Source organism: Tiliqua scincoides, chromosome 3, assembly GCF_035046505.1.
Source record: "Tiliqua scincoides isolate rTilSci1 chromosome 3, rTilSci1.hap2, whole genome shotgun sequence".
NCBI lineage: Eukaryota > Metazoa > Chordata > Lepidosauria > Squamata > Scincidae > Tiliqua > Tiliqua scincoides.
The window spans coordinates 58,774,326-58,799,252 of record NC_089823.1 but is presented as its reverse complement, the minus strand read 5'-3'; the positions used below and the strand labels follow the sequence as shown (position 1 = coordinate 58,799,252).

At 42.4% G+C, this 24,927-nt stretch overlaps 1 protein-coding gene across 1 annotated transcript in view; it reads right to left on the bottom strand.

Annotated features, from left to right (window-relative positions):
* BACH1 (BTB domain and CNC homolog 1) overlaps positions 1–14,977 on the bottom strand; it is a 34,491-nt gene extending 19,514 nt beyond the window's left edge. Inside the window, exon 1 of the mRNA XM_066620580.1 lies at positions 14,848–14,977. The gene's annotated coding sequence lies outside the window, so the exon portion shown is untranslated. The remainder of the gene's footprint in view (positions 1–14,847) is intronic.
* Positions 14,978–24,927: the final 9,950 nt, after the last annotated feature.

Here is a 24,927-nt window from a genome sequence, read left to right as displayed (position 1 = left end):
TGCTACAACATTGATATGAAAAGTAAAATCTTTACATTTGGAAAACAAATTTCCAAATTTTGGAAAGCAGCAACAAACTGGGCTTTAAGACAATGAATTGAGGAATTAGTATTTTAAAAGCACTAGTATCTACTATCTAGGACACTTTTATCCCCTTTGTTGAATATGAACAACAGCATTTTTTACTTTGCAATAAGGGTTCTATACCCACCCACTGACATGTTAACTTATGAAAAATAACTGCAAGTGTATCTGCTATTTTATACCCCAGATCTTTTGATATTCTTGGATTTATCTAAATACATAGCAGTTTTAACCCATTTCTGCCAGCCCACAGGTGTACACATTTGATCTCTGTTCCATATATGCCACATTGGGCAGAAATGGCTTAAGCTTTTTCTGTACCAAAGCACGTTAATTTCCAAAGCCCCACACTTCTCTTTGCATAGCTTTGTTTAATATCATCTGCCTCTGTACCCTATAGGAATACTCACCAATCTCAAGACATTTCATCCATTATGAACCACTAAGGCATTAAAGCAGTAACTTTATTTACTGGCAAGTTGCATCACCGAACAGATCTCTTTCCCCCCCACCCGCACTGGTAATGAAGATTTGCAAAGGTGGAGAGACTGCAAGAGGAGTACTTTGGCAAAACACCAAAAACAAATTTTGTTGAGGAATTTAGTGTAGTGCCAGTTCTTAGCAGAATGCAACAGAGTGCTAACTCCAAGGACGGCGAAGGTGTCCCAGAAAGAAGGCAACACAGACATGGCAGATGTTCACCACCAGTCTGTATTTACAAAATATTTACAGATAAGCAGTTCCTTTGCAGCAAAACAGCTTAGTATTCACAGCCACAATCTCCAAGTCTCCAACATAGACTCCTGCTCGCCCAACTCCCTACAATGACCCTTGTAGGTGGGCTCTACCTGCCTTGCTTACATATTGCTGCGCACCAATCACAGTGGAGATGACCTTATAGCAGGGGTGCCCAAACCCCGGCCTGCGGGCCACTTGCAGCATGCAGCGCATTCCCATCTGGCCCCCAAGTGGGTCGTGTGCCTCCAATGGGCACACGGCCCGCGGAAGAAACACTGTGGCCCGCGCTGAACCAGTGCGTGAGCTCATGGTTTTTCCCTCGCTGCCGGCAGCGAGGGAAAGACCAGCCCGGCAAACTGCGCAGGGCCTTTTATAGCGTTAAAGTAACGCGAGACTTGCAGGTCTCACATTACCTTATTACTGAAAGTGCTTGTGCCCATGCGCTAGCTTAGTCTCTCCCTGCCTGGCTCCCTGGCAACACGTGGAGCCTGAAGCAGCAGGGAGAGACAGAGCGCTTGCGTTGCCACCTCCACGAGGGAGGTTGGGCAGGCAAGCATGCGAGTAGGCAGGCAGGCAGGCACTTCGTCAGCAAAGCGCAGCCGCCACACAGCAGCAGCAGCAGGCAAGTGCTGGGGAGAGCAGGGAGAGACCGCTCCGACGCCCTTGTACAACAGCAGTAGCAGCACGTGCCAGGGAGAGCTGGTGAGCGCCACCACAGAAGCAGCAGCAGCAGCCGCCGCCACCACCCCCACCTACAAGGCTCCCTCCTTTGGTGCATAGCAAAGAGTGAGTCTCCATTTAAAAATACTTTGTTCCTTTTTTAATGCTGCATGCAACCTTCCTGCCCAAAATATGTGCTTGCTCTGTTGTGGAATTTTTCCTGTGGTTCTTCTCCTCTGTCTATCCCCCTTTTCCTGGATAGAATGATGCACACCTGCCCATCATTGTCTGCATCTGGTTCTTAAAATGCTTGCTCTGTTGTGGAATTTTTCCTGTGGTTCCCCTCCTCTGCCCCCCCTTTTCCTGGTTAAAAAGATGCACACCTGCCCTGCACTGTCTGCCACTTTGTTCATATAAGTTCCATCTGTAATGTATTGTAATGTAGTAGTTGGCAACCTTCAGTCTCGAAAGACTATGGTATCGCGCTCTGAAAGGTGGTTCTGGAACAGCGTCTAGTGTGGTTGAAAAGGCCGATTCGGGAGTGACAATCCCTTCCACATCGGGAGCAAGTGCAGTCTGTCCCTGGTCTGTCTCCCTGGCTATGGGCCTTCCTTCCTTGCCTCTTAGCCTCAGACTGTTGGCCAAGTGTCTCTTCAAACTGGGAAAGGCCATGTTGCACAGCCTGCCTCCAAGCGGGCCGCTCAGAGGCCAGGGTTTCCCACTTGTTGAGGTCCACTCCTAAGGCCTTCAGATCCCTTTTGCAGATGTCCTTGTATCGCAGCTGTGGTCTACCTGTAGGGCGCTTTCCTCGCACGAGTTCTCCATAGAGGAGATCCTTTGGGATCCAGCCATCATCCATTCTCACGACATGACCGAGCCAACGCAGGCGTCTCTTGTTTCAGTAGTGCATACATGCTAGGGATTCCAGCACGTTCCAGGACTGTGTTGTTTGGAACTTTGTCCTGCCAGGTGATGCCGAGAATACGTCGGAGGCAGCGCATGTGGAATGTAATGTATTCATTTAAGTAAATTTATTCAAATTAGAAATGCAAATTAATTGGTTTTTCTCTTCTGCCCCCGACAAGGTGTCAAGGAGATGATGCAGCCCTCCTGCCAAAATGCTTGAGCACCCCTGCCTTATAGCATTTCGTCATCATATTACCTCCTAGTCTCAAGACTGATAGCTACATCTCCCATGGTGCACTAGCCCTACCTTTACATTTACTTCTATTGCAGGTGCTTTGTCACTATGACTCAGCATTTTTCATACACATACATTGGTCACATGGAGTTACAGATAGATATACATATATACTTTCAGGCTTATGTTTGGCTCATACATCAAGGCCTTGCCTCATTCAGACTGCAAATTTCCTCAGAGGCATTGTGATGTACAACATCACCATCTGAGGGGTCTCACTCACTGGCACCCATTCCTCCAGGACCTCAGCAGTACCCTGCAGTTTCTTCTCCACCATGGAAAGTAATTAAAAAAAAATGCTGGGTGCTTTCCTATTGCATTTTCCTGTCTCCTCCAACAACCATGCCAACTTATGTGAAGGCACTCGCATCAGCTTCTGACCAGAGGTCAGAAGGTATTAAGATATTTTTCAGGTTCATTATAAAGATGGTCTGAGCATAAAAAGAAAAAAGTCATTAATAAGGACTTCAGAAGATATCCACTCTCACCTAGAGCATAACTATAAGCTGTTCCATCCACTGAACTAAATTCCTTATTCTCAACCAGTTTCTCCACATGCATAAGAGAACCACATCAGTGGTTGGTATAGCCTGCCCAGAAGATCCTTCAACAAGCCTTCTCAGTTGGCCTTCACACCTCATTTCCCTATCTAGGAAAGGCAAGCCCAAGTCAACTACTGGTGTGCTTGACAGCTGAAAATGGCTTGACAGCATCTCCTGTACTTCAGGTAGCATATATCATTGCCACAGACATATCCCAGCTGAGTTCCTTTTCTTTCTTTTCCTTGCTTGCTTTTCTATTGTTGATGTTCCACAGAGAATGGCACAACAATGTTCAAACTCAGCTTTTAATGTTGAACCACTAACCTATTTATATGATGAATTTGCTGATTTAAGATTTGGCATTTTAATTGGATTTTAATCATGGTTGACTCTTTGCTATTATGTTTGATCAACTAGATTTGAAAACTTATTTTACTTAGAATTAAGCCAAATGCGTTCAATAAGACTTGGACTGTAATCCTATCTTGCTCACCAAAAATAAACATCTCTACTGATCATGTTACTGCTAGCAATATGAAACAATATAAAATGAGAGAAATCTGGCAATTCCTAAAATGCAGCAATAAGGTGAAAAAAAACATGCTTCCCCTAGTGGCATTACTTTCCCATTTTATGCTGGGATTGACCAACATCTAAATGTACACACATAGTTCAATCTTATCAACCCTTTTCCTGCCAATGCAACTGTGCCACCAGATCATGCACTGCACCCTGTGGGGGTGGGGGCAGCCATAGAGGTCTCCTCTGGATAAGGCAACATATGTTCCCCTTCTGCTGCCTGAATGGGTTTACACAGAACTGCACCAGTGATTTAGTTGATGCAAGTTCAAGAGAACCTGAAAAGCTGGACTGAGGCCAGAAAGAGGTATAGGGTGTTGGTGGCTGCTGCCAGTACTACCCCCTTCCCAACCTCAATCCACCAGCTTCCCCACACCAGTCTCTGCTTCATACCACTCTCTTTTCTTCCCACCCCCTGCCCCCCACCCAAACTTACCAACATTAGGGATCGTGAGAAAGTCACCGGTTTCACAACTGCTAACCAGAAGTGGATCGCAATCACTATTTTTAGCTTTCCTGAGGCGTTGGGAGCCCTGCAGAAGGGTCTGTGGGGCTCCCTGCACCCCCCCCCCAGGCTGGCACTGGCTGTGGCAATCCCCCCTTCTGACCCTGGCAGTGGAGTGACCATGGCAACTGCATTGCTGCTATCACCCTGCCCCTTAAGGTGGCAGAGACAGGACTTCCTGGCTGGGTCATCACAACACCCCACTTTGGGAACCCCTGGAGTAAATGACAGTTAACACAATATTTTACTAACTTGCCTGAACAAGAATGCCGCTAATTCTAAAGTAGAAAATATTTCATAGATGGTTATCTTCAATGCTTCCTAAAATATCCCATTTTCTACTGGAAAAAAACTTGGGGGGAAAGCGATACCTTTTTAAAAATAGTAATAATTTTTTCCTCTAAATTTAACTTTTCCTAAGTCTTCGCATCTTTTATTTCATTCTTGTGCACCACCCTAGTAAAATAATTTTGCTAACGCAGGAAAAGTTGTGCAATCTTGTTGCCAGACTGGGCCTGTACAAATGAAATTTGAACTTTAATAAACAAGACTTTGGAGGAAGCAACAGAATGAATGCTCTTTTAAGGGCAGTGGCTCCACTATTTGAGATGATATAGAGATAGAAAAAAGAAGCAAAGAAAAAGAAATAATTCCATATCCAGTCACTAATAACTTTGGGAACACTACTTCCTTTAGATCCTAACTAATATTCCAATGATGCAGAACACAGTTCTTCATATACCCGAACCGAAACAAGGTACATTAATAAGCATTACCCTCAGGATCCACATGACAATACGAAAGCAGCAACTGAAATTAAATGAGGCCCATAAATGTATATAAAGTGATCTGATTGATCAAATCAAAACCAAATATCTCAGGTATGAAGGTATTCTTCAGGTGCAGTAACTGGGCTATGGGGCACTTCTAAAATGACAGGTCTTTTATATTTAGAAGTAAGAAACTATTTCTATTCAACTCAGCATAGCACATTTTTAATTGTTGTTTGCCAATGTCTCTTTTAGCAGATGGTAAGCCCTCTCAGGGCAGGGAACCATTTTTTTATTTATTTGCTTTGTAAACTCTCTTGTTGAAAAGTGGTGTATAAATATCTTAATATACCTCATTATTTCCCATCCCAGAACAAAAGCCAGGCCCTAATCATGATTCTTCAGATGTGCTGCTATAGAATGAAAGAGCACTCACTCTCTCATACACACACCTCTCTTTCTAGATCAGGGTGTCCAACTCATTGCAGACAGAGGGCTGAAGTTAGCTGCCTACTAAGGGCCAGAAGTTACATCATTAAGCAGGAAGTGATGTCATTAAGCAGATGATCAGATGACCAGAAAAAAAACCACTTTATTCTCACAAACTCATTAGTTGCAAATGACAGAAGAGAAAATGTACAAATCTTGTTCATATTTTCAAGATATGAGAGAACCCAATTATCACTCTGGGAGAGCCCAATTATAACAGGGGATTGATAAACTGATTCGGGGGGGCTGCAATCAGCCCGTGGGCTTTATGTTTGACATCCCTCTTCTAGATGATTTAGGATATAGCCCTCAGTTAAAGATCCAAGGAGTAGCATCCTCAGTTATTCTCCCTATCAAAATAAGACACTTTTGTTTGCCACAATATGCTACATTTTAAACTGCTTAGGAGCCCCCCACCTGCAGGAAATGCTAATTTTCTAAATTTCTATTACTGAATTCCAAATGTGCAGCAAATGTATACTTCCTTGTCTCCACCAAAAAAACATTTTTTAAAAAAAACTACAACAAATTGGGTTTTGTTTTTCATTAAGCATCTTGCACTACAAAGTTGTGTATTTGGTCATCATAACCCATGAGGATTAAGTTTCACAACAAAGGAAAAGAATACAGACTTGGTAAGGATGTGAGAATCATGCCATCGCTAAATGGCAAATGTGATCAATAATGTATTTTTAAAAGCAAAACGAAACACTCGGGCAATGGCAACTTCAGAGACTGATTCACACTGTAGGGATAAAAGCTTATAACAGCTATGTGAACCTTATGAAATTTTCAATAATTCTTTTCTGCAAACCTTGGTCACCTGAAATAGCTTCTGTAACAGTCAGTGTTTTTGTGGTTACAGTGGAACAATGAAACATCCCATGCATGGTTCTAAGTTCTTTGTATTCAGGACATTAAACTTCCAATACTTGGAAATTTGGGTGACAGGCAAAAAAGCCTGTGTGAACTCAGCTCAAAGACAATGACAGCTTGAGAACGGGATAAAATTGGATATGCAGATCTAACACAATCATACCAAAACTGGCACAAAGACATTCTACAACTTTTACCTTGAGGGATAGTAAAACTAGCTGAAAATACAAAAACTTCATGTTGCAAGTCCCCATGAAATCATAATAGACAGCCTTTGCCATAATTGTCCATCAGGCAAGAATCATTTCACTGTTATCTAACCTTCCAAATGGAAGTAACTGGATAATATTATTACAACCAAGCAGAATATACTCAATACAGTGTCCTTCAAGAACTAACCCAAAGATATTTTCCTTTCTTTTACAAAGCACTTTTATGATGAATGGAACGTATTAGTTCTACTACTGTGAAAACTATACACTTAGTATGTTCAGATAAGCAAGTAGCAGCGGCTTTTAAACGGCAGTTGTATATCTAACCCCACCCCAACCACCCTTCCTTATAAGGATGAAGAGATATATTTCACATGAGTGCTTGCAACAGTTAAGAGCTGCTGATTCATTGTGTTATGCTGACATGGCATGAAACAGCATTTCACTGCAAAAGACCTGAACTTGTAGCACCTAGCATTTTAGCGGTTACTCATTTCTTTATAGTAATCAAAATATTTTTGAATTGACCATTTTTAGGCTGTCCAGTTTGATTGTTATTTAAGGAGTACTTTTCTTTGAAAAACTGCATTAATGTATTTACAGCCACCCATAATCACATACAGATTAAAATGCCAAATTAGAATATTTACAAAGAAAAGTTTTAAAAGGGCAATAGGTATTTCAGTGTAATGGTCTCCTTAGCAGATACTAACGTGAAACATATCCATTTTATGTGATTAACAAGGTCAAATTGTGCACATCTGATTTTCAAGCACTCTTTAAACACCGACATCTATGTTTTGAAAACAATCTGAAAAAAATTTGAGATCCTGTAAAAAACTGTCAAAGGAAAGAGGAGGTCAGTTAACAGAAAGCATATCAATATACAACATGCCAAAAATTACTAGAAGGAACCAAAACGCAGATTTTTCCCCCAAGAACATAGAAAAGCAGCAGCAGCAGCACTCCTATAAAATATCACTTTTAAATCCTTTGTTATTTGCCATCACAAAAAGAGGTGTCAAATATGATGTTTGGTTAGTACTGCCACAGTTTCTATACATGTCACACACATCTTTTGCTGCAGAGATCTTCATAAGTTAAGTTACAGAGTGTCAATTTCCTTCAAGTCTAAAACCATAACATGGAAAAGATTTATACATTGAGCTACTTATAGATCCCTGTAACATGGGAGTCTGAACCTATCTTAAGCTCCTCATAGCCATCTTCCCATGTTATTGGGCTCCTCCATGTATCAAACAAATCCATAAATAGCAAGAAATGCAGGCTCTACTGCCTACCTTCAGTATATCATCTCACATGCATGCTACATGTACATGAGTATTCCTGTACGCCCCTCAATGGATCAAAAACCATGTAAAGGCAGGTCTCCCAGCACTGTGGTGCCTATGAGCAAATGCTCATAGGGACATGAGAGGAGGAGTAACTTTCAGATCCATGTGACTGTGTAGCTGTCATGCTCAGTGACACGATTGCTGAGCACGACGATTCCCCAAGATGAAAGCCACAACCCAGCTGATAGCATTCTTGGGAAGATGGCAGAAAGATTTAAGCACAGGGACAGGAAGGAAGGAAGCTGAACAGCTCAGGCAAGGTAAGGAGTGCAAGGATGGAAACAACAGACAGGGAGGGGTAAAACAGTAAAAAGGTGGGAATTGTGAAGGAAAATGGGAGAATCAGGACTCAGTGGGAAGTAAAAGAGGAGGAGGATACTGGAGTGAAGAACGGATTGACAGTCAAGAAGTTTGGCTGGAAAAGAGAGGCGGGGGAGGATAGGACCTAAAAGAAAGGCAACAGGGAGCGACATCCCTGTGGAATTGCGCCACCTCTGCAGCCCACTAGGCTGACTGTCCCAAAGGCAGTCAAGGTTCTTGGGAATCCTACTAGTGAGTCTGCCTGCCCCTTTACCAGTTTCAACTTAACTCCATTTGAGAAGGCAGTGAAATCACTTGCATGAGTGGTATGAAAGATGGTGGGCTTTTAAGCACCCTCAGTTGAGCATCATGAAGAGACTAGCTGTATACTCTTGACTAGTGATCTATGTAAATTCCCTCTCCCCATCAATACAACTCCTGGACTCAGTGTCTTATTTCCAGCCAAATGGAAGGCAACACATCATTCCCCCATCTCTTTTGACACAGATCTTCCACCCTGGGAGGAGCTGAAGGGGTGGGGGCACCACAGCACATTACCAACTTGTAACAGAATGCACCTATAGGAAGGCCAAAGTCTGCAGTTTCATTTAGCCACATTCCAAGATGAGAGACAGTACTCTTACATTAATGTGTTGACTGAAGAATGGTGAAGAATTCAACTCATCTGACATCTCAAGAATACAAATACAGAACTGGATGTCCTAATCAAAGAACACAGTATTCATTACTAAATCAGACAACTATAACTTCATCCAGAACATCAGAAGGCAAGCATAATTTTCCTGCAGTTCCAGTAGTAATCAGCAGAAATCTGATTATTATTATGAATCATAACTGCCACCAATAACTTAAGTGCCTGAAATGTTTGGCTTTAAAAATACATATTAAAGTTCAACTCATGTGACAATATACTTTAGGCTGCAATCCTATGCATACTTATCTGGGAGTGAACTCCATTAAACACAAGTTGGAGTTATTTCTAAATAAATAGGTACGATATACTTTTATTTATATACTTATTAGTAGGATTGTACTGTTAGTTACCTATTAGTTTGGAGATAGGCTGTGCAGCATGGCCTTTCCCAGTTTGAAGAGACACTTGGCCAACAATCTGAGGCTAAGAGGCAAAGAAGGAAGGCCCATAGCCAGGGAGACAGACCAGGGTCAGACTGCACTTGCTCCCATTGTGGAAGGGATTGTCACTCCCGAATTGGCCTTTTCAGCCACGCTAGATGATGTTCCAAAACCATCTTTCAGAGTGCGATACCATAGTCTTTCGAGACTGAAGGTTGCCAACAACAGTTCCTTTACTACAATGCTTTATATTGCAATTAAGCAAAGAATAATAAATAATAATAATAATACAGGTATTTATATACCGCCTTTCATGGTCGTCAGATTTCTCCTCAGACTTTATTTCAAGGCAGTTTACATAGGCAGGCTATACTAAATCCCTATAGGGATTTTTACAATTGAAAGAAGGTTCTATCTTTCAACAACCACAACATTCAGATGTTTCTTTCTGATCTGGTTTCACATTCTGGCTTCCATCCTCCCACGCTCAGAGCAGATGGAATAACTCGGCTCAGCTTGTCAGCTGCTTCAAGGTCGCACGGTGCCGGTGGCCTCGAACTGGCGACCTTGTGGATGTTATCTTCGGGCAAACGGAGGCTCTACCCTCTAGACCAGACCGCCTGCCCAAAGAAGCATTTGATTATAATTTTAAAACAGATAGTTATATGATAATAGATAATATCTAAGAAATTCCAGCAAAGTATAGACTTAAAATTAGTTGCAAAAACAAGCAAAGTACCACTACCATCTGCACAGCAATGAATTCTGTTACCACAAGAGTATATCATTCCTACATTCTATCACACACAGAAAATTCTCAATTGGGAAACAAGTTCCAAAGAAACTTGTTAAATGCATATAGCAGTGTTTCTCAAACTGTGGGTTGGAACCCACTAAGTGAGTCGCGAGCCAATTTCAGGTGGGTCCCCATTCATTTCAATATTTTATTTTTAATATATTAGACTTGATGCTACCATGGTGTGGGGAGAATGTTGCAGATCTAAACTTTTAACAAGCTACTATGCATATTCTTTTAACAATGATAGTAAATGGGACTTACTCCTGGGTAAGTGTGGGTAGGATTGCAGCCTAGGATTGTTAAAAATTTTCCTGCTTGATGATGTCACTTCCAGTCATGACATCATTTCTAGTGGTTCCTGACAGAAACTCATTCTAAAAAGTGGGTCCCGGTGCTAAATGTGTGAGAACCACTGGCATACAGGATCAGGCTCTAAGGCTGTTATGACACAGTTATGTCACAGTTTAGCGAACTTTTTAAACATTTGCTTCTGAATTTCCTCCACCTGGCACCCTCTATTGGACTCTACCCCAATAACTGTTCTACAGGTGAGCATGTGGAAATTGCATACTGATCTTGCACACATACCTTCTCTATTACATTACATGATCTGTAGACTGAAGTAATCTTTCAGTAATGGTATAAGAAGAGGAATAGAATAGGTCATCCTTTCCTAAAACCACAGACTGGCAACTGTCATTAAAACAAATCAGCAGCCCTTCCTGCACTTCCTTCTTTTCAAATCATACTGAAGTGATGTAGGAATGGAATTAGAGAGCCATATAAATTCAGTCAGTGAGAGTCCTTGGCCAAAGAACATTTAACATAGTTGATGGTGTCAGGACTATTCTGCCAAATACCCCTGAGGAAATTTGTGAAGTCTGAATAGTGCAAGGACTTGTTGTCTGGGCCTAAACGTAAGCCCGAAAGCATGTATGTATATTTCTCTCTGTAACTCCATGTGACCAAAGTATGTGTATGAAAAATGCTGAGTCATACTGACAAAGCACCTATAACCGAAGTATATATAAATGTATGGCTAGTGCACCATGGGAAATGTTGCTATCAGTCATTAGACTATGAGGTAAAGCAATGAGGTCATGCTATGAGGTCATCTCCACTGTGATTGATGCATAGCAATATATAAGCAAGGCAGGAAGAGCCCACCTGCGAGGGTTGTTGTATGGAGTTGAAGAGAGCAGGAGTCTATGTTGGTGAGTTGGAGATTGCGGCTATCAATACTAAGCTGTATTGCTGCGAAGGAATTGCATATCTGTAAATATTTTGTAAATACAGACTGCTGGTGGTGGACATCTGCCTTGTGTTGCCTTCTGGGACACCTTCGCTGTCCTTGGAGCTAGCACTCTGCTGAGAACTGGCATTACAATAAATTTCTCAAGTAAGGCTCCAATTACTTCAGGATCCATGCCTTAACTCCTGCCCCCCTTAGGTATTTCCCCTTAGATACCCCCCAAAGAGGACTCATACACAGTTTGAGATCACATTATGCCAGTTCTCTGTATGCTTATTCAGAAGCAAACACAATTGTATGCAGTGGCACTCAAATATTTTAAGGAATTGCCATTTCACTTGTTCCCAAATTCTGGATGATCTTCATGCTTTACAGCAACCTTCACCCAAGCGAGCATACACTGCAACACACTTCGCTTTGAAGATGTCCCAGCACTTCCAAACCTCAGCTGTAGAAATAAATCTTTACCCTCCTTTCTAGTTCTATGCTGTGGGGGGGGGGGGCAAGGGCTGTTTCTGCTGTGCTGAGTCTTGGAGACATTCAAAAAGGAGCAAGACATCTTGCAGATTCCAGAGTCTAAAACTCACTGCAATGTCAAGATGACCCATCCACCTTTATCCAGGCTTCAGAGAAGAACAGGAACTCTTCTTAGAATATATATCTTTAAGTGTTTCTAGAGACAAGCTGCACACATTTCAATAAATAACACTACTTCTAATACAGACACTTAGCACCATTCTGAAAACACCATCGGAGTGCCAAGTCGGAAGTTAGGCTTCATATTCCTTTATTACTCACTATATTTTTAGAAAATTTTTCCAAACCTCAAAGCAATAAACAATAAAGAACATATCAGAAATAGAACTATGCATCAAAACAAACTGACATTACCACCATAAGATCAAAAATCAAACAGCACCTGTGTCTTACTCTACTACAAAGCCTGCAATGATCTGCCTTTCACCTGCCTCCAGAAAGCTCACTTGAAAATACTCTTTGGCAGGGCTCAAGGAGATTTCAGCATTTGTTACATTTTTGACAGTTTCAACAGATTTAGAAGAAAACATGTTATGTTTGTTTCTAAATCTCATTACAGCTTAGCCTATACATATGCTATGTGTCATGTGGAGACACACAAGTTCAAATCAAAGGAGAAAAAAATTACAGATATTCTATATGAAATGAATTTTGGCTGTTAGCTATCGAAGAAGATTCCTGCTACCTACCTATTCCTGCTAGTCTGCCAAGAAAAAGACAATTATGACAAAGAGAAAAAGTTAAGACTGGTTATTGTTTATGTTATCTTGACAATTTGTCATGAACCTAGGGACTTCTGGAACACATTTAATTTTTTATTTTTAAATTTAAATATGTTACTGACACAAAGCAACACCAACTCTTCCTGAAGTACAAGCAAAAACACAAGTTCAGATCTTTCATCAGGACTGGCGCTTTGGATTTACTGTGCTCACCTGCCATTTGAGTCACCTAATCTGATGTTTTCTTCCCCTAACCACATGCAGAAACTTTCTGCTACTTTTATCATTATCATCATTAATCCCTGCTGAGTAAGAGACACTTTTTAAAGTGGGTGCTCCTCTTTTATTTAGCAGGCGGAGAGTAACTGGCCCTCCTCACCCCAGCACTGTCTTTTCTAGTGGCTGCTGGCTGGTGTTCTTTTGCATCTTTTTAGACTGTGAGCCCTATTTGGACAGGGAGCCATTAGTTATTTGATTTTTCTCTGTAAACCGCTTTGTGAACTTTGTTGAAAAGTTGCATATAAATAGTGTTAATAATAATAACAATAACAATTTGAAATCTGCCTATATTCTGAACCCCACTACAACAATCTGACATCCTATTTTATTAGTCTGCAATCCTATACACATCTTCCTGGCATTAAACCCCATTGAACACAATGGGACTTACTTCTGAGTAGATACGCATAGGATTCTGCTCTTACTCTTATTAGCATCACCGCTCTATGCCCAGAATCACATTTTGCTCCTGACTATGTACAGTACACCCTCAAGCTAACACTAAACACATTTATCTGGATACATGTCTTGTAAGCTCAGCTATGAGAGTTTATGATGTGTGATTAAGACCACAGCTTTAAAGCCTCCTGCAAAACATGTTCACTCAAAAACAAGCCCAAAATAAATCCATGGAACTTTATTTCTAGCTGTCAAGTTCTTCACTTTTTGACAAACATATCCACACAAACACTGTGGGCTTGCCGCCCCTCACAGCTGCCAGAGAAACACCAACAGCCCTGCCAGGGCAAAAATTATGCTTTGATTTTTGTTTATTTGCCTCTTAATCCCCACAACTCATTTTTCCGCCTTTAAGATGGTGAGTCCTATGGGGACAGGACTAATATGAAGGGGGAAAAGAATACCATAAGGCTGAAATTCCACACTTTTTCCTGAGACTAAACACCACTGAACACAGTGGGGCCAGGGTGACCAGATGCCCTCTTTTTCCAGGACACGTCCTATTTTTTTAGCCTTGTGTCCCGGAAAAGAACTTAAATGTCCTCCTTTCCCCTGTGAGTGGCTCCTGCAGACAGTGCATAGCCTTCTTGTGATTTATTTATCAAGAATTTATAAACATTAACATATTTAAATTTATCAACAATTTATACATAATACAGTTTTAAGTTTAATAATAAGCACTACAGTGTTTAAATTAACCACATGAAATCTGCATACAAGTGCTTTTATTTTGTTGTCCCACATTTTTCTTGGATGTCCTACATTATGGGATGCCTGATGCTCTTTTGCAGTTCTGACATCTGGGAGTGGGGCTTGCTTATGAGTAAATGTGCACAGGGCTACAAAGCCACCTTGGGCAGGGGGGAGGAGAAGCAGGACAAGGCTCTTCCACTAAGGAGCAGGGCTCTGACTGGAGGGGCGTACAGGGTGGTCCCCACAGCTGGACCTCAACCAGCAGCCTCGACCCTGTGGCTGAAACTCCCACCTCCAAAGTTCGGCAGCTGCTCTCAGCGGGTCTTCTCGCCAAGCAGCCCCGACCCCAGAGCCGGTTTCCAGACAGGACGACCGCAGCACACGCCCCCGTAAGGGTCTGAGGCTGCCCTGCCCTCCAGTGAGACCCCCTCCCTCCGGGGGAGTCGACACCCCCAAGAGAACGCTGAAGCACGGCCGTCGCCGCCGCCGCCACCCCTTCCTCAGCGACCCCGCCGCGCGGACGGGCACGTGCACCTCCCCAAGCGACTGTGTCAACCCCCCCCCGCACTCCACAGGAGGGGGCGTACGAGCTCCGGCGGCTGCTCCGGCGGGACACGCGCCTGCGTGCTCTCGCCCCTCCGCAGCCAGGCCCCACTCCGCCCGCCCACGCCCGAGCCGAGCGCTCCCCTCGCCCACTCACCCGCCTCCGCCGTGCCCGCCAAGCGGCTCCCCCTGCCCAAGCGCGCCTCAGCCACTGCTCCTCGCCCCTTCCCAGGGGCCAGCTCCGCCGTCGCTTCTCCTCAGGCGCTGCGCCGGCCGACCACAGTCAGGTGACAACATTGCAGCCTCCTCCTCCACACACTCCTCGCCTATTGGGCGCAGGCCCCAGCTGACGTGCCGTCTCCCTTCGCTGCTGCGCGCGCATGCGCACCAAACGCCTGTCGCGCGCAGGTGGGGGGAGGGGTTCCGAGCGTCGCTCCAGCGCGTTCAGAAGCTGCCAGCTTTTTCTAGTGGCGGCGCACGAGCGTGTCCGTTGGGCTTTGGAACGCTCAGCGTTCGACGTTCGAAAGCCCCAATCCTGTCTACGCTTTCCTGGGAGTAGGCCTCATTGACTCTAATGGGACTGACTTCTGAGTAGATGTGCGCAGGACTGGGCTGTGTGAGGAAGTCAAGAGCGACAAGCCCTGTTCCCTCTACTTGGATATTAAGGCTGCAGTCCTAGCCACACTTTCCTGGGAATAAGCCTCATTGGACACAATGGGACTTACTTCTGAGTAGACGTGCTTAGGATTGGGCTCTAAGCCCTATGGGGCACAGCGGGGTCTGCTCTTGAGGGAAAACATAAGTTCCTGTGTGGTTCCTATGGCAGCTGCCTTTCTTGAGCCTGTCAGCCCAACCCTATGCATGTCTACTCTGACGTAAGGCCCTTTAAAGTCAATGGGGCTTACTCCCAGGAAAGTGTGGACAGGCTTGTGTGCCTGGCTTACTCCCAGGAAAGTGTGGGCAGGATTGGGCTGTCAATCCCCTCCTAGTGCCTTTTGTCAGCAGCTCACAGCATTGCCTGGGACAGTTGTTTATTCTGGAGAGTTCTGCTGCCCCACCTTTTCTGTTGAAAAAATAAGGTCCAGTGATATCCATAATGATGGTGCAGCAGCAAAAATACATGCAAAATGCAAAGGTGTCTCTATTTTTATGTTTGATATACTCCTGTCTTTCCGTATGATAACAAGGTGTCATCATGCATTAAGTTTTTTTACTAAAGTAATGTGAGAAAAGGAATGGAGTCACAACTGGAAAATGTTCAGTGTTGCTGAATATTTCTGTTTAAAATATTTCGTATCATATTTTCTCCAGCTTTTGAAGTTGATGGTCAATGCAAAACAATCACCCACACAGCCATCAATAAGAAAACTAAAATCTCATTTACAAATGCACACAGACATGCACGCACACATTTAAGCAATACAACCCAGCACTGAAAACAGCAAAGCCAATAAAGTCCCACCCTTCTGTCACCTGGTGAGTCTGAGTGCTGCTACTGCTGCTGCAGGGAAGGGGCACAGAGTGCTGTTCCCCCTCATGGATCCTGTTGGAGTAGCCACCTTTCCATGTCCCAGCCTAACTGGGGTGTACACACTCCCTAATGAGGCCTCAGACTGCTTGCATTAGGAGAGGGTTACATCACCCTACAGCCGCTGCCACCAGGTGGTCAGTTCCTTCCTTGAGTACTGTGAAGTGGGCTCCCTTGTCTGGGAGCTCCCAGCCCTTAGCCCTTGGGCACATATACCATCATCCCTCACCATGGACCCAGGCTCCCCTTTTATGCTTCCTGCTCTCTACCCCTACATGCTTCCTACTGTCCACCCCTTCCTACTATCTTTTTCCTGACTTTGCCCTCCTTTAGCTTGAAAGAGGAATCCTTTCCTACCCTGGATGGTGTGTCCTCATCCTCATGGTGGTCCCAGCTTCTTCATAACTATGTCTGTCATGGTGGGGACTGGCCATTTGTTCCCTTCCTCCATAGACCCTGTCTGCCCTGGACTGTTAGCCCTACTTTTGCCCAAGCTCTTGCAAAAGCAGGACAGGCTGGCACTCCCATCCAAGGCCAACACAGGCCTTCTCAGGCCTCTGCATGGCAATGGTGGACCAGTGCCTGCCAGCTCCCAAGACAGCTGGAAGCAAACCAAATCTCTAGGTGAGTCAGGAGATGGACACATCCAGTCATTTTATAGATAGAGCTTACATTCAAAATACCTGAGAGTATATTCCAAGCTTGCCTTTCCTTCTGAAGTTAGCAATAAATAACTTCAAGGTGGTTTGCTGCTTCTCTTCCTGTAGCTTAATCCGAAGACTTTGAAACAGAAGGACTTGTGCAACAGTTAATTTTTATTGTGCATATTCAGAGCTATGTACTGTATATGAGTCTCCATTAATCAATATGTGCTGCATTGTTGCAAGGCTGATAAGCAGCAACTCAAGAACAACTCGGTACACAGGGATGAAGGTTCACATGCTTTTATTTGAATTGTATACGATTGGTCCACGGGACTGATGTCCAAAGCATGGACATCAACCCAGTGATGTCCAGAGTTCTTATACAATTCTTGGCCCTTTGTTTGGAAATCTTAACTTCCCATTCGCTGAAAATTTGACATCATAAATGGGGCTAATTCCTAATAGGATATAGATAATATACCATTTACATAAAAGATAGAAAATAGGTGGGCAATAAGTGGGTAAAACCACTGATTGGCTCTGATTTACATACAGGTGGGATTTCACCTTAAAACTTAGCCAAAATTACACAATTTCCAAAAGTTTTCAAAAACCCGTAGGGTACGCTATAATTCCATTTACCCAGTGTTGACCCAGTGTTGAACCTTTTTCCCATTTATCATTTCAATTAGAAATTAATTGAAAAGTCCTCTCACTAGCCTCATTAAAAGAGAACATAAAACACTTAAATGCAGGTGTGAAGACCTCATCTTTGGCAGAACTTCAAACTCACTTCTTGGCATACATCCCCTTCAGACTCATCCTAATTAGGATGGCCTTGCTTGAGCCACCTATCTTATCTCTTATGCATTTCTTCTCCTGGGTTTAGTAAAACACTGTGGGGCCCTTTGCAAACCTCTGCAAAGCAAAGACTTTTAAACTTTCTTTAACAGTTTCACTAAAATCAAGCAAGTTGACTTCTATGTCTTAATTCTATATAACTATTGTGACCTTTTCATTTGGGTACATACTTTGGTTTGGTATCAAAGGTTACTTGGTCTCCATATGTATACTTTTGCTCCTAAAGCATAAGAGAATAGTTACGTTTTCCTGGTGAACACAGGTGTGTTTTCTATCAAGGCGTACATCTCCAGCCCGGTACTGTTTTCTAGGCTAAATTCCAACGTGTCTAACACAGCCTTTGAGGCCCCAAAGTTCCAGCCTCAGTCAGACTAACCTTATTGCGTTTAATAAAATGAAGCAGCTTTTACTATTCTCTGTGCTTCAGACTTGCAAAATGATTCTTTCTAAACACCAAGCAACCTTTTTTCACTATGCTTATGTGTTACTCCAGTGGCCTTTACATGTGGGTTACAATCTGGGGTCACTGCGCCTCATTATGAATAATCTTTTAAGTGATATAACCTTCATGAACAGCCTTACATTTGGCAGATGGGAATTACTATGATCAACTGAATTAAAAGTCAAGGAAAATGTGAAAAGAATAATTTGATTGCCAATGTCAGTATGAATAAACTGACTGCATATAACAAATGTTATTGTAGGTTTCTTATACTGTTCACAGAGAAGCGAGACAAAGTTTCCTCACTCCTTTGGCCTTTGACTTCTGTTGCAAATAGCATATTTACAAAGCACTCCAAAATAAGTTAATCAGATGAAAAATTAGGCTGTGCTCTTGTACTTTTAATAATTGCGTTGGGGGGATATTTTACCAGATGTGGTTTGTCACATCACATCAAGGTGCTGCAGGGAACAGAAAACTGCATCTGTTGAAATTCCCTCTTCTACACAACTGTTGGAGGCACAGGACAGAAGGAAAGGAAAGCAATCCTTTTCATTGGTGTTTGTTCCACTTGCCTGAGCTGAAAATATCAGCAACCAGCCACTCTGTCACTGAGAGATAGAGTGGGCCCCTTTCCATTTGCCTGTTTTGACTCATCTGTATTTTGTATTTCTTGTTTTAAAAAAGAAAGGTGGAATTTAAATATATGAATTTAAATTTAAATATATATATATGACACATGCATTATACTATTTACTATGCATTTTTGTCAGCAAATTGTTGGATGCTGTGCAGGATACAGGTGTGATAAAATCCCATTCCCAGTCTAAAGAGATTACATACCACAGTAAATAAATGATACAGGGATAGGAGAATGAATCAATTATATCATAGAGATTAATCAACTGAAAGATTATAAAATCAAGTCTTACAGTGTTATCATAAATCATACAGTGTTCAAAATCATACAGTGTATCAAAATCATACAGTGTTAAAAGTCATTATTAAAACAATTTAATAAAACATTTTCTCTGAAAGAGAGTGGAAAAGTTTATGTAATTAGGGCTTTGTGCAATCATTTTATTGCACAATTCATGTGATTTTGTTTCTCTTTTTTTGTACATTATTCACCTGTTTTCCTTCAGAACAAAAGAGTGCAAAGCAGTGTTTTGTATCTAGAATACAATATATGAACTTTTTCTAGATAGTACATTAATGTTTGTTATGGTTGTTGTTTGAAGTATGCAAGTACTGGTGTCACAGGCACCTACTGTCATATCCTGGTGATGTGTTGCACCAACAATAACACAAAATGCCCCATCTTCTTGAAGTTTACATTTATATATCTCTTAAGGTGCACTCACCCACTGAATACTGAATGATTCAGTATCTTTTTTCCTCTTTTTTTCTATCCAGTTTTTTTCTCTTAAGTCACAAACAGTAGCTACACAATCACTGAAGAAGTGGCTCTGTGCATGTTTTTGTTAGCGTTTTTAAAGATTTAAATACATTTTTGAAAACTGTACATTACCTCTTCAGTGCACATCAGCCATTTTTTTAAAAAGGGGGTTAATGGTAGTATGACCACTGCCAGTCTCTTTGCAGAAAGGAGATAATATTGTCTCATTATAAAGGAGTTGTGTGAATCTAGCACAAAGGTTAAAATGTTTTAATCCTGTAAATAAGGCCCTAATGTCATTCAAAGGACGTAAGGCACTAATTCCAAATTCCATTTCTTATTAAAATAAATAAACTGCCAGTGGAGGGAGCTCCAGTGTTACACTGCTGTGAAATCTTGCTGTAACTGGAAACTATTATTCAAATATTAATAATTAATTAAATACTCTTTCTAATAGATCCAACTATTCATTTTCAGGTTATACTGTAGAAGTCCATCTTTTAACAAGCTGGTATCAATGTTCACTGCTTAAGTTCTTTTAAGAGGGGGAAAGGGTGGATACCAGGGACTGAACATGGGGCCATGCACAATGTCAACCATGTTCTTTGTCACTGTGGATGGCCCCAGTCCCTGGTATCCTCCCTCCCCCAATGAGCTCAGGCAAGAAATTTTGCAAAGAACTGTGCCTGAGACTTGAAAATCAGTGTTTCTCAGAGTGACTTGGGACCCAGTAGGTGGGTTGCTAGCCAATTTCAGGTGTATGGCATAGCTACCTTATGTGCTCATTCAAACTGCTTTCTCCTGAGGAAGCATATAAGGTGGTTATGCATATAAGGCGGTTATGCCGTATCCCTAAAACTAGAGCCAATTGGCTAAAACCAATGCCATTTTTGTATTCAAAATACCCTAAATTTGTTCAAACATCCTTGGCAGGTTTCCTTCCTTCCTTCCTTCCCTTCCTTCCTTCCTAAGTGTCATGGATATGTACAGTTCAGGCCTAGTAGCATTGCAAGGCCTGAACCAAGCTAAAACAGTAACACAGAAGTGGCTTGCATTTCCTAGCTGCTAGGATTTACAAATCAACAGAAGGTGATTATGTAGCACCTAGGCAGCCAGAAAGACGCCCATCAAGGATGGAATGCAGCTGCTGATCTCCAGGGGGAGGGAAGAGGAGTGGGTGAGCTTCCAGCCCCACTTCCGGAGGACAGGGACTTTGTTCCTTGTCTCTTGGTAAGAGAGGTGGTGGGTGCACATCCTGCCCCACCAGGACCATGTGGCCATAGGTAACTGGCCTGAGGATCTACAAAAGAAGCTGGCCCAGGTGAGGGTTACAGAATAATAGAGTTAGCCAGTTAGCTTTGTTGTTTTATGCTGATATGTTTCTTAGAAGTTTTTATGCCTCTAGCATTTGCTGCCTTTTGTAACTTTTTGTAACCCTATGTACTTAATAAAGTAAAAATATTTTTTAACATGTTGGTTCATTGTCTGCTGGGGACAAAGGTTCAGAATCCTGCCTAGCCGTTCAGCAAGCTACCAAAAATCCTCATTGTGGACTAGAAACTTGAGGACTCTTTAAGTAAAGAAAGTGCTCAGTGCCTACAAGGGATATAGTTAAGCCTAAAGGGTCTCGGTGTCCCTGGACTGAGGCACTGGCTCTTACAGGGTGGTGGCAGTACTACCGAACAGGGATCTTTGAGGGCCCTAGGGTTCAGAACCAACAACTCTGAGCACCCAAAACCCTGGGAGTGAGACCCAAGTGTACGACACTAAGGAGATCTCTGGCAGATCCAGCAGTGCTGCTGGATACAGCAGTAGTCATTTTAACATCTCTGCACCCAGCAGAACTGCCGGGGATAGGATTGGGCTGTGAATGCATTTTGGACACCATTGGAAATTATGCTCATAAAGTGTACATAGCAGTATACCAATGCTATAGCAGCAGATAAGATTAAAATTAACAGATTGTCCACTTCTAAAAAAGAAAGCATTTTTGCTCATCAAGAGAGAGGAACCAGATACAGTTTTCATTCAGGAATCTCAAGGATAGGTTAATATACCATAATTATTCTGGAGCAATTTATTCGGTCCCTGGTTTATCAAAACCATGAGGAGTAACTATTGTGTTAGCCAATACATTTACAGCCCAATCCTAGCTTTCAGCGCTGCAATGCAGCGGCACCAGAACGGCCTCTGCTGTATCCAGTGTGGAAAAAGGCTGCTGGAGGTCTCCCCAAAGTAAGGGAACATCTTTCCCCTTTCCCCAGGGTAAGCCCCAGCAGCTGCTATGGGGTTACTCTGACATGTGCCAGCAAAATCTCTGGTGCAAGTTTGAGCAGCCTTGGGTCCGAGAAGCAGGCCCAGGAAAGGGGATAGGTACAGTGAAAGTTGATCTTTATCAGAATGGCTAAGCTGCAAAATATTAATTTTACTTCATTTATTAAAATATTAAACATTACAAATTAAAAATATTTAAAATGCTAAATGTTAAGTATTATACAAATGCACTCTGGATTTCAACAGAGTATATGGGCAATGATTTCCCCTCAAAAAGAGATCCAAGTCATCCGAGTTGAGTTCCCAACTCTGCTAATGACTTAAAATTAGCAGAATAAAAAAAAATTATTGAGACATAATGGATGACTTGTTTCAAGTCGAGTTTCAGGGGGGTGGTGAGTCTAGACTCAACTTATGTCAAGCTGCTCTGGACTTTCCCATCCCTGGGATTTCCCATTTCTACTCTGTTTTTAGGCATTTATGTACAAATATACTCACTAAATTAATTGGAATGCAGACTCAAAATGACTAACACATTTATGTCTTTCCAATGAATCAAAAAATATTTTTGTTATCCTTTTGATTTACCGTTAAGTTCGTGATTTCACTGTTAAGACACACAGCATGAGTAAGGGCTTGGTTTGAGGATAATGCAACAAAGTGGTTTCACCTTGAACTTTCAGAAGAAAGATAAAGATCAGTATTTGAAAGCATATATAAAATAAACAATTTCACAATGACTGTGCTATTATATATATATATATATATATATATATATATATATATATATATATATATATATATATATATATGCACACAAGACATTCATACTATTCTTTATTGAAAACATGATAGAAAATCTGCCATTATATTTGAAGCATTTGGACATAAACTATTTGTAAATTGCAGTGCCTTTCCTAAAGTGTGTAGGAAGGTTAGTGTACATTCCACTGTTTAAATTTTAACAAAAATAATGTACTAAATATACTTAGGGCACAATCCTAGCCCCTTATGTCAGTGCTTTCCAGCACTGACATGAGGGCAATGCAGCTCTGAGGTAAGGGAACAAACATTCCCTTACTTTGAGGAGGCCTCCGTGAGTGATACCCAACTGCAGGATGTAGCACATGTCCTATTGGCACCGCTATGCCAGTGCTGGAAAGTAATGACAAGGGGTTAGGACTGTGCCCTTATAGTATTTCCAAAGTGCAGGTTGGCCATCTCTTTTATGGAATTCCGAAGTATGGAATATTCCAAAATATGTAACTTTTTTGAGCGCCAGCATGACTTTTTTAGTGTTTTTGCCTAAAGAAATAAAATCACAAACTGTGTTTCATACACAAACCTTGTTTCATGCACAAAATTATTAAAAATATTGTATAAAATACCGTCAGGCTATGTGTATGATTAGTATATGAAACATGAATGAATTTTGTGTTTAGACCTGGGCCCATCCCTGAGATCTCTCTGTGTATATTCAAGTATTCTGAAATACGGAAAATTTTGATATCCAAAATGCTTCTGGTCCTAAGTACTTTGAATAAGGGATGCCCAACCTACATTTCTGAAATTACAGGTGTGCCCCCTTATCCATGGGGTTTCATTCCGGAACACCCCATGGATATCTGTGAAACTGGAGATACAGGTGAACACTCATCCCCAGTTTGGCCCCTCTGGAAATGAGGACAGTCCCCTTTCCTCTGGAAGGGCTTCTGGGCTCAGCAGAGGCTGTGGATGCCCATCCATGACCTCTGCCAGGCTCAGACTAAGCTATAGAGCTCAAAAACCAGAAGTAATGTGTTTTGAGCTCTAGAGCTCAGTCTGAGCCCGGCAGAGGCTGTGGACAGACACCTGCTGCCTTTGCTGAGCCTCTGGAGGTGACACACCAGAGGGTGTATGCAAGGGACCCTGTGAACCTGATCTGCAGATAACGGAATTCGCGAATACAGAATTCGTAAATATGGGGCACTCTGTATTGCATTTGTGTTATACATTTTTTCATGTTGTTTCCTTTGTAATATAGCATCTGATTTAATTTTAATTTTATTTCTTTGTGTTTTAATATCCTCTTATTTGTCCATGCCAGACCCTTTGGGACTAGTTAAACTAAGCACCTCCAAATGTGTCATAAATAAACACAAAGGTTGTCTTCCATGCCTTGGGAAGCTCTATTTCTTGTGAAAGCTCTATAGAGACTCGGGGTGAATTTGTCTCACGTGGGCCACCAGACCTATAGTAATTCATGGGGGAGAATTTTCTCTCCATAACAAGGCTTCCCCATATGGACATTCCTGATCCTACTACTGTCTCTGCATCTTACGGTTTTTAGCTTATTTTTTATAATCCAATTCTATGCTTCCCCCCCTTGCTGATGGAGCAATGCCAAAATGGTTCCCACTGCTGTGGGTGGGCAGTGGCACAGCTGTCCTCTGGGTAAGGGCACATTTGTTCCCTTACCCAGGGGTAAGCCTCTGCAGCACATAAGAGTCTACTTGGACCTCGCTAGCAAATTCACTGTTGCAGGTCTTTGTGAACCTGCACTGTGAGTTCAGGTTTGGAAAGGGGGCTAGGACTCGGCTGCCACTGTTGCCACCAAACCCACCCCTGTCTCTGTCTCATTCTGTCCTCCTCCTGTCCATCTCCACCTTGTTCCGCCTTCCCCGTTCCCATTCCATCTTCCTCCACCCCTGTTCTATCCTCTCCCTATCCTGTCCCACGTCCCCTGACATCTTACCCGCCTCAGCAGGTTCTCTTGGATCCAGTGACATGCACAGGAAAGCGTCGTCGGCCTGCTGGTGCTTCTGGAGCATGCTGCTTTGAGTGCCGCTGGAGGGTTTTTTACAACTGCCATATGGCAGCTGCTGGCAACAGAACACACATTCTGCTGTTGGATGGCCTCAATAGGATTGTGCTATTAATGTATTAGAGTTGTTGCTGATTTACCCTGTAGTGCAGGGTATACATTTTTAAAATATTATAATATGTACTGGTGGTGGTACATGACTAAAATCTTGCCTGTTTGTCTTCATTTCTATAGATGTCAACTGTAGAGGAAATGAGGCAGCACAAAAAAGAAACTGCTGACAGGA